Genomic DNA, 11,006 nt, shown 5'->3' on the forward strand with positions numbered 1-11,006 from the left:
AACTGTTGAAGTAGAATCTAAACTGCTGAAGTAGAGTCGAAACTGTTGAAGTACAGTCTAAACTGCTGAAGTAGAGTCGAAACTGTTGAAGTACAGTCTAAACTGCTGAAGTAGAGTCTAAACTGTTGAAGTACAGTCTAAACTGCTGAAGTAGACTCTAAACTATTGAAGTAGAGTCTAAACTGCTGAAGTAGAGTCGAAACTGTTGACGTACAGTCTAAACTGCTGAAGTAGAGTCTAAACTGTTGAAGTAGAGTCTAAACTGCTGAAGTAGAGTCGAAACTGTTGAAGTACAGTCTAAACTGCTGAAGTAGAGTCTAAACTGTTGAAATGCAGTCTAAACTGCTGAAGTAGAGTCTAAACTGCTGAAGTAGAGTCTAAACTGCTGAAGTACAGTCTAAACTGTTGAAGTAGAATCTAAACTGCTGAAGTAGAGTCGCAACTGTTGAAGTACAGTCTAAACTGCTGAAGTAGAGTCTAAACTATTGAAGTACAGTCTAAACTGTTGAAGTACAGTCTAAACTGTTGAAGTAGAGTCTAAACTGTTGAAGTAGAATCTAAACTGTTGAAGTACAGTCTAAACTGCTGAAGTAGAGTCTAAACTATTGAAGTAGAGTCTAAACTGCTGAAGTGGAGTCTAAACTGTTGAAGTACAGTCTAAACTGCTGAAGTAGAGTCTAAACTATTGAAGTAGAGTCTAAACTGCTGAAGTGGAGTCTAAACTGTTGAAGTACAGTCTAAACTGCTGAAGTAGAGTCTAAACTATTGAAGTAGAGTCTAAACTGCTGAAGTAGAGTCGAAACTGTTGAAGTACAGTCTAAACTGCTGAAGTAGAGTCTAAACTTCTGAAGTACAGTCTAAACTGTTGAATTAGAATCTAAACTGCTGAAGTAGAGTCGAAACTGTTGAAGTACAGTCTAAACTGCTGAAGTAGAGTCTAAACTTCTGAAGTACAGTCTAAACTGTTGAAGTAGAATCTAAACTGCTGAAGTACAGTCTAAACTGCTGAAGTAGAATCTAAACAGTAAACATTTAAATTCAGTTCGTAAATCCTCAGGTTGGCATTGGTTCTTAAACTTACTGCTGTTCAACAGACTGATGATGGTGTTTGGACCTTGGACCATGAGGCTTCTTGGACACAAAGCTGGGTCCAGGTCCAGGTCTCATCTCTCCATCCTGTCTGCCCTTATATTGACTCAGCACATTGGGTCCACCTGCACACAAATGAAACAGAAACTAGTTCAACATCCCTCAAATGGTTCTTCAGTGCAAAAAGTTTCCAAATCTGCATGGGCTTCAGCCCTACCAGGGTTTAGACGGACCCTTCACCTGGTTTGGAGGTGACCTGCGTTAACTTTAAGACCGTTTGGTTTTTACTAAAGGAAAGGTGCAATGAAGCCAGTCTGTACATGAAATGATACTCAGTTATTCCTACACTTACCACTTACCTTCAGATACACAGAACTGTTCTTTTAACTTGTCCACAAGGTCATTCCTGGGAATCTCCTCCAAAATCTTCATGACGACCTCCAGAGTTTGACGACTATAGCAGTGCATCATGAGATCCACTGTCTTCATCCTGTTTGCATTCTCCAGTTTATACAGTGGAATTAAGGGGAGGCCCTTCAGGAAGACCTGGTGTTTCAGGTACCATTGGAACTTTTCAAAGTCCTCATTGGACAGCCTTTCCAGAATTTGCAGCAGGGTCTTTGGCTCCATCCTGTCCTCCCTTATTCAAAGAGCCATCAGAAGATCTCCATCTTAAACAACCACGTCTTCACTGCATCACATGACAACGTCCACCCAGTTCAAGATGGAGAACCATGTGAAGACTCATCCTCAGCCGACGACGATGTGTGGAAATCTGAAAACAGAGTGAATGATTAAAACACAGCGGTGTGAATCTTTTCCAAAACTGGAACAGTGGAATTAGGTGATATGATTCCACTTTTAAAAAAATGTTAGGTTTTTTCTTTTTCATTTTTCTTCGTCATGTTTGGCATAAGCTGCAATAGTTGCTTCGAAACTTTACATCTTTACTGACTAAGAAACAGCTCTTAGCTCAGTGTTCAAATGCAGAGGTTGCTATCACAGCTAGAGATCGGTGAGGGACAGCGTTGTACCTCATCCACGGTACAAAGATGTTTTGTCAAGGGAGAGCCAGGATGACAGGTCAGCTTTTGGGGGGAGGGGGGGGGCATCCTCACCCCCAAATATGGAGATTGGGACCAATCAGCTAATGTATGTCCCAGTAACTGTCATCCTAGAGATGTTTGGCAACAAGATGAACAGCATGAGGAGCCAGAAGGACCAAATTATCCCATGGAGGAGAAGGTTAGAGGCAAAGATAGTGTTGGAAGTCATCCTTCTGACAGAACTCCACAGAGGTGTGAATCTAAGGAAAGAGCTGCCCAGGAAATAGAGCAAACTGTCCACAGCTGAGGACCTGGAGACTGTTAAGGCCCACAGCCCTAGGTACCCCCTAGAGAGGTCTACAAGAGCAGAAGAGGCAAGGAGAAGAAACAAGGTGCTCTCCACCAGCCCAGCTAAGGTCTACTCTCAATGGAAGGGCAACAAGGTGAACACCAGTAACACCAGAGGAGCCCAGTACCAGCTACTGGTTGGAGGGTAAACGCCTCAGACTGGAAGACCAGCACCACCAACCTGTGGACAAGAAGACTATGACTCAATGCCCCAAACATGGATACTGGGGCGCTTAAAGCTGTAGAACATCAACAGGACACTAAGAGCCTTCAACCAGAACTTGATGAGGCAATGGAAGATGACTCTGGAGGCCAAGTTGAAGCCAGTTGTGCAGGTGAGTATCAGGTGCCATCATCACTAATGCCGCATTTCCACTACGTGGTACTGGTTCGACTCGGCTCGGCTCAGCTCAGTTCAACTCTGGTACCAGGTCCTATTCCAGACCGTTTCCATTACAGGACACTACCCACTTTACAGTACCTGGTCATCATAGCGATGTGGCGCGTTATTTCCGTGTCGTCTGCTCAGACTTGTTGAAAAACTCGCTTGTTGCCTGTTGTCTCGTCAAACTCATGCTGAATTTTCACGTCGTCCACCACAGACTGAATCTCCTGGGCCGACCATGGTGTAGTTTTACAGGCTGTCATCATGTGGATTAACCTACCGCTATATTTACTGTCAACTTCTGCATCTGTTTTTTGTAAAAGGGCGGGTCATAGAGACGACTCTGATCAATCAGTGGTCTGCAGTGTTTACACGTCACCTTTTAGTATCTGTTCCCCAGTCTGGGAACCTCGGCGGTGGAGATACCAAAAAACTAGTACCAGGTACCAGATTCCAGGTCCTTTTTCGTAATGGAAACGCAAAAAGGCCAAGTCGAATCTCGTCCGTTCCATGTTGTGGAAACGTGGCATAAGAGTAGCTTCGGGTACCAGTTTGGAAGTGGACCAACCTTTGGCCACCTCCTCTACATGAATGACAAGACGCCGTACGCCAAGAATGAGCGTGACATTGACTCCCTGATCCACTAATTCATAATCAGATTAAAGACTTGAGTGTTTCTGAAATGTCGCAGTAAAATGGAAAATGTATCTGACTGCAGATGACGCTGGTTTTGATTAGTGCTGGGGGGCAATACTGCAAGATATTGGCCAGTATCACCAATACTGATACCGATCCTTTTTAATAATTAAGTTGAATGCATTGTCATGTTACAAAATCTAGTGAATTTTTATGACCTTTAAGTGTTTTTGTCATTTTTCATTTGGATTATTAACTAATTACAGACTTTAAAATATCCAAACACCTTATGTAGTTGGACTACACCCACTTTTCAAACCACCGTAGAACACTAAAATAACTGTTACACTTAGATAACTGTTACACTTAAATAACTGTTACACTTAACTGTTTCACTTTATATCACTGCCCTGAAATGTGTAAGTACAATCAGAAGTCTTTATTTACAGTACTGTACAGGAAGCTCTTTTAGAGGTAGTTCTTTAGTTCTTTAGCAAGTGTCTTTTAGAGTATATATACTGACCTTAATGTCAACCTGATATCTATCTATCTATCTATCTATCTATCTATCTATCTATCTATCTATCTATCTATCTATCTATCTATCTATCTATCTATCTATCTATCTATCTATCTATCTAAAACCCAAGACAGAATTTGGGTAAAGTTTGATATAAAATAGAAAAAAACATTATTGTCTATATATAGACAGATATTGTCTATATTATTCTGAAGACTTGCCAAAATGTATACTTTTTAAAGTTTTTTTTCCCAAATTAATGTAAATTTTTTTAAAATTCAGTACAAATGTAGGATTTTACAGTACAAATATTCATATGGAAGTCAAACAACAGGAACCCTCCCCATTCCCCATCACTTGACAAAACAGTCAGACAAATACATCCCAGACACCAACATGATGAGACATTTACAGTAAAAGAATACAAAAAACAAAACAAAACAAAACAACACAAATAATAAAAGCTCTAAAGAATGAATGAACAAAAAACAACAGAACAGCCGTGAGTGGGTTAAAGGAACACATGACCTGTTGGAACTGATGAGGAATGGGACTCGAATAGGACTTTTAATGTGGGCTTGTGGGCGGAGCTGACTGACTACAGTCACAAAATAGGGGAGGAGCCCAGTGCATCTGCCTGCCACACACACGCACGCACGCACGCACGCACACACACACACACACACACACACACAAACTAAAGTACCCGCCTCCTGACACTAGTATCGATACTGGTATCAGTAGCATGGACATTTGGATGGCTCCGCCCACAGACTCAGTCATATTGAAAATGAAAGGAATTTAAAAGTTTGATCCAAATGTCCCTGAATTCATTCAAGAAGAAGCTGAACTTTTACCCCCAGTACTAGAAGTGATACCCCAGACAGTTCACAGCAACCCCACCCCCCACTCCCCCGGACCCCTGTTAGCTTAGCTCTGTTGGCTTAGCTCTATTTTTAAACTAAAACAGCCACAGTAAAACCACTAATCCCCTCTGTTAGCTTAGCTCTGTTAGCTTAGCCCTGTTAACGTGGCTCTGTTTTTAGACTAAAACAGCCACAGTAAAACCACTAATCCCCCCTGTTAGCTTAGCTCTGTTAGCTTAGCTCTGTTTTTAGACTAAAACAGCCACAGTAAAACCACTAATCCCCTCTGTTAGCTTAGCTCTGTTAGCTTAACTATGTTTTTAGACTAAAACAGCCACAGTAAAACCACTAATCCCCTCTGTTAGCTTAGCTCTGTTAGCTTAACTATGTTTTTAGACTAAAACAGCCACAGCAAAACCACTAATCCCCTCTGTTAGCTTAGCTCTGTTAGCTTAGACCTGTTAACTTAGCTCTGTTTTTAGTCTAAAACAGCCACAGTAAAACCACTAATCCCCTCTGTTAGCTTAGCCATGTTAGCTTAGCTCTGTTAGCTTAGCCCTGTTAATGTAGCTCTGTTTTTAGACTAAAATAGCCACAGTAAAACCACTAATTAGCTCTGTTAGCTTAGCTGTTTTTAGACTAAAACAGCCACAGTAAAACACTAATCCCCTCTGTTAGCTTAGCTCTGTTAGCTTAACCCTGTTTTTAGACTGAAACAGCCACAGTAAAACCACTAATCCCCTCTGTTAGCTTAGCTCTGTTAGCTTAGCCCTGTCAACTTAGCTCTGTTTTTAGTCTAAAACAGCCACAGTAAAACCACTAATCCCCTCTGTTAGCTTAGCTCTGTTAGCTTAGCCCTGTTAACGTAGCTCTGTTTTTAGACTAAAATAGCCACAGTAAAACCACTAATCCCCTCTGTTAGCTTAGCTGTTTTTAGACTAAAACAGCCACAGTAAAACACTAATCCCCTCTGTTAGCTTAGCTCTGTTTTTAGACTAAAACAGCCACAGTAAAACCACTAATCCCCTCTGTTAGCTTAGCTCTGTTAGCTTAGCCCTGTCAACTTAGCTCTGTTTTTAGTCTAAAACAGCCACAGTAAAACCACTAATCCCCTCTGTTAGCTTAGCCCTGTTAGCTTAGCTCTGTTAGCTTAGCCCTGTTAATGTAACTCTGTTTTTAGACTAAAATAGCCACAGTAAAACCACTAATCCCCTCTGTTAGCTTAGCTGTTTTTAGACTAAAACAGCCACAGTAAAACACTAATCCCCTCTGTTAGCTTAGCTCTGTTTTTAGACTAAAACAGCCACAGTAAAACACTAATCCCCTCTGTTAGCTTAGCTCTGTTTTTAGACTAAAACAGCCACAGTAAAACACTAATCCCCTCTATTAGCTTAGCTCTGTTTTTAGACTAAAACAGCCACAGTAAAACCACTAATCCCCTCTGTTAGCTTAGCTCTGTTATCTTAGTCCTGTTAGCTTAGCTCTGTTTTTAGTCTAAAACAGCCACAGTAAAACCACTAATCCCCTCTGTTAGCTTAGCTTTGTTTTTAGACTTAAACAGACACTGTAAAACCACTCATCCCCTCCGTACTGTACTCTATTGTATTTGTCTAGTATTTGTAGTTCTTTGGGTGTTCTTAAGGTGGAATTGCTGTCCACTGACCTGAAAACCTCCTTTACTTCCTGGACTCTCAACATGGCGCCGTGCACTGGTGAAGACTCGACTCTGTGACGCATGTCCTTAAATTTAAGAAAAACACAAAATCAGATGTATTTTCTCTTTGACAAACGTCCGAGTGTCTCAGTCAGATGTTTGGAGTTGAAGTTTACCCTTTACATGTTGAATATTTTCTAAATATTTCCTGTGTGGTGCCAGTTTTACTTAGTTTAATTTCAGTGCTAATCTTGGTGGCATTCCTCAGAACTCCTGACCAAAGGCTTCAACACGACCTGAGTCTGAAGAGGAAGTGAGTGTGTCTTCAGCCAAACAGGAGCAAGTGTTTGGCTGTGTTTAACTACTGGAAGTTAAACATATGAGGGCGGAGACCTGATCTTTGACCGAATACGTCTGAGTCTAAAGTCTGGAATGAGGAAGAAATATATGACTGGAGTTAAAGGTGGACGTTTGGGTCTGTAAGGGTTAAAGGTGGATGTTTGGGTCTGTAACGGTTAAAGGTGGGTGTTTGGGTCTTTAAGGGTTAAAGGTGGACGTTTGGATCTTTAAGGATTAAAGGAGGACGTTTGGGTCTTTGAGGGTTAAAGGAGGACGTTTGGGTCTTTAAGGGTTAAAGGTGGGTGTTTGGGTCTTTAAGGGTTAAAGGAGGACTTTTGGGTCTTTAAGGGTTAAAGGTGGGTGTTTGGGTCTTTAAGGGTTAAAGGAGGACTTTTGGGTCTTTAAGGGTTAAAGGAGGACGTTTGGGTCTTTAAGGGTTAAAGGTGAACATTTGGGTCTGTAAGGGTTAAAGGAGGACGTTTGGGTCTTTAAGGGTTAAAGGTGAACATTTGGGTCTTTAAGGGTTAAAGGAGGATGTTTGGGTCTTTAAGGGTTAAAGGTGGACGCTTGGGTCTGTAACGGTTAAAGGTGGGTGTTTGGGTCTTTAAGGGTTAAAGGAGGACGTTTGGGTCTTTAAGGGTTAAAGGTGAACATTTGGGTCTGTAAGGGTTAAAGGAGGACGTTTGGGTCTTTAAGGGTTAAAGGTGGACGCTTGGGTCTGTAACGGTTAAAGGTGGGTGTTTGGGTCTTTAAGGGTTAAAGGAGGACTTTTGGGTCTTTAAGGGTTAAAGGAGGACGTTTGGGTCTTTAAGGGTTAAAGGTGAACATTTGGGTCTGTAAGGGTTAAAGGAGGACGTTTGGGTCTTTAAGGGTTAAAGGTGAACATTTGGGTCTTTAAGGGTTAAAGGAGGATGTTTGGGTCTTTAAGGGTTAAAGGTGGACGCTTGGGTCTGTAACGGTTAAAGGTGGGTGTTTGGGTCTTTAAGGGTTAAAGGAGGACTTTTGGGTCTTTAAGGGTTAAAGGAGGACGTTTGGGTCTTTAAGGGTTAAAGGTGAACATTTGGGTCTGTAAGGGTTAAAGGAGGACGTTTGGGTCTTTAAGGGTTAAAGGTGGACGCTTGGGTCTGTAACGGTTAAAGGTGGGTGTTTGGGTCTTTAAGGGTTAAAGGTGAACATTTGGGTCTTTAAGGATTAAAGGTGGACGCTTGGGTCTTTAAGGGTTAAAGGAGGACGTTTGGGTCTTTAAGGGTTAAAGGTGGACGTTTGGGTCTTACTGAAGAGAACAAGGAGGACGATCTACCGTCCATGTGTGTGAAAGGACAGCTGGGGTAATAAAAAGGAGAGGAAAAAAGGAGTGATGTCATAGAAAAGAAGAAGTCATTGCTGGTTCAACCACTTCATTCGTCCTTTGGCTGCACAGTGCTCACTCACCCTACATTTAATTCAGTGGTAAGCAAGGCACTTCACCCCTGCTGCTCCTAGTGTGCAGTGTGTGGTGTAGGGCTGCACGATTTTGGCAAAAACTAAAATCCCGATTTTTTCCTCTAAAAACTTGATTTTCGATTTTAATTTTTAGGTAAAACTACAAAACACAACAGAAGTCAGTATGTCGTTTTTGTGAGCAGCCCACAATGCAAACCACGGCTCCCTACCTCAAATCTGTGATAATATCACATGATGAACCCACAGAAGTTTTATTTTTTATTTTTTTCATTAAATCTTTATTGAATGAAGTAGAGTACACAAACAATGTATACAACAACAAAATAACATAACAAGTTTGCCAGGGGGAATACACTACAATACAATGTCCAAATCAGAGCAAATACTGATGGTTTTTAGAGCCTTTTTGTCTCCAGATTTATCTAACAGCTTTAAATAAAGTTCAACATTTTTCAAAAAATAAATAATATTTGGCTTTGTGTTACAGAACTTACATTTGTAAATGAAAAATGTAGCAAGTAAGAGAAATAAATTAATTATAATATTTATTTATTTATTTTCCTTTTCCTTTTTGGGGTGTCTGGTCTCACAGAAGTGATATCACTGTAAGACAGGCATCAGTGGTGTGTGTGTGGACCACATAATATGAGTGATCCCCATACGGTTCTATTTAAACTGGGGGATCCGTGCGTGGAAGAGACCGACCCAGGACACGCTGGAGGGATTCTATCCCATGTGTTGTCCCGAATTCTACTCCCTGCCGAAAACTGCTCCCCCTTCCTAAATCAGCCATGAAGAGGACAATGTGCACCGAATTCACCCTGTCACAACTTTGTCTCCTTTCTGACTGTAGGGTATGACATTAACTGTGAATTATTCAACCTCTTAACACCATCATAGCTGTGTAGCAATGAAGTAATGAATAATATTGTAAGCAGTGGTGGCTGCTCGTCTTTCAGACGGGGGAAGCTCATTGTCGGCTTACATACATAAAAAAAAAAAAAAAAAAAAAAAATTAAGAAAATGCTCAGTGACCTTATCGTACCAGTAGGCGTCTTTCCCAGGGACTGGACCAGTGTCCTCTAAATGTCCAGCAGAGCTGGGCTGCTTAGATTGCCTTGGCCCATTGTGTTGTGGGTGTAAGACTTCAGCCTTTTTAAACTACAGATGCTCCTTTCACTCCGACCTAGCCGACAGTTTGATTGATTTAACTGTCTACAAAACGATATTAAACTCGAACAAGAAATGATTAAATTACGAAACTGAAACACGAAAACGCTGAAATTATGATAAATTGAAACAAGGAAGTCCAATGAGTGTGTTTTATTTACAGTGCAAGAAATGAACGAGTAATTTCGTGGTAGTTTCACAGCAGAATGTGTGACAGCAGTGGTTCTTAACCTGGGTTCGATCGAACCGTCGGGGTTCGGTGAGTCAGTCTCAGGGGTTCGGCGGAGGTCAAGACACACACTCTACTCATTAGTCGGGTGTGTGTGTGTTGGGCTAGGTCCGTGTATGTAAACAAACGGCTTCGGAGACTCTTTCTCTGATTGACATCCAATATACGCGGTGTATTGTTGTTGCTTATAGCACTACAACACATCCGGAAGTGTTTATAATCTCTTCCACTCGTCTGACGATGAATTATTTGAGTATTTTCCACATCGTTGTTATGACTGCTACTTCCTGTTAACCACGGAGGCAGCCATGTGTAGCGTTTGTTTACATTTTTCGGTCACCACACTGGTCAGTTACAATCATGTGACGACCGACGCACCGTCGCGGATGGAGAAATCGTATTACGCTAAAGCCGAGCGAGTGCTGTAATAAAACAACGATCACAAAAATACTGAAGGAGTAACGAGAACTTTTTTTTTTGATACACTACATGCAATTATCTTTTTTTATGTAAAAATTGCGTGGTTCGGAAAGTTCGGAGCGAGATGAAACGAAAACCGGGTTGACCTGACGGCCTACACATACACATACACAACAGCAGAAGTCACACTGATTTGCAGTAAATATTCATTATTATTGTAGCCTGATGGAAATTAGGTGATGGGTGTGTGTTAAAATGTTAAAAATGATAAATAGCATAAATACAATAAGTTCATTATTGGAATACATAAGGTTAAAAATTAAAACCATTTCAGTGTGGTAGTATTAAAAAAGGTCATGTCTTTGTGAAAAGGTATGGAATTTGTTGTGAGTTCATGCACTGTATTGGTTTTGTTCTTTGAGCACAGTGATGTTAATGCACGGTTCATTTTGTGCACCAGTAAAACATATACCTGTGTCTTGAATTTGAAAAAAATCATATCGTATTTTTTAATAAAGAAGGGTTCGGTGAATGCGCATATGAAACTGGTGGGGTTCAGTACCTCCAACAAGGTTAAGAACCACTGTGTGACGGTATTAAACTGAACCGTGTCAGTGAAGGAGGAGATCTGAAAACAGCTGTCGATCAAACGGGATTCAGCCTTTCGACCGATCCTCCAATCAGCACGTGGGATTCTGGCGTCCGGCCTGGCCGAGCTCCGCCCACAGCTCCATTCACCCCCAGAGACACCCAGCGTCCGGGGGCGGGACAACATCGTAGCATTTATCCAATTACCGTCCAGTTTTGAGGCAGTGAAAAAAACTGTTCCACTCAGTCCCATTGAAGCCCAGAGACGGACAG

At 41.4% G+C, this 11,006-nt stretch overlaps 1 long non-coding RNA gene across 1 annotated transcript; it reads right to left on the bottom strand.

Moving 5' to 3' along the window:
• Window positions 1-1,120: 1,120 nt before the first annotated feature.
• Window positions 1,121-6,732, bottom strand: LOC115410366 (uncharacterized). Its single transcript, XR_003934085.1, has 3 exons — window positions 6,554-6,732; window positions 1,445-1,864; window positions 1,121-1,180 (listed from the first exon to the last, which is right to left on the bottom strand). It is a non-coding gene; the product is annotated as an uncharacterized LOC115410366 (long non-coding RNA).
• Window positions 6,733-11,006: the final 4,274 nt, after the last annotated feature.

Source organism: Sphaeramia orbicularis, chromosome 19, assembly GCF_902148855.1.
Source record: "Sphaeramia orbicularis chromosome 19, fSphaOr1.1, whole genome shotgun sequence".
Lineage (NCBI taxonomy): Eukaryota > Metazoa > Chordata > Actinopteri > Kurtiformes > Apogonidae > Sphaeramia > Sphaeramia orbicularis.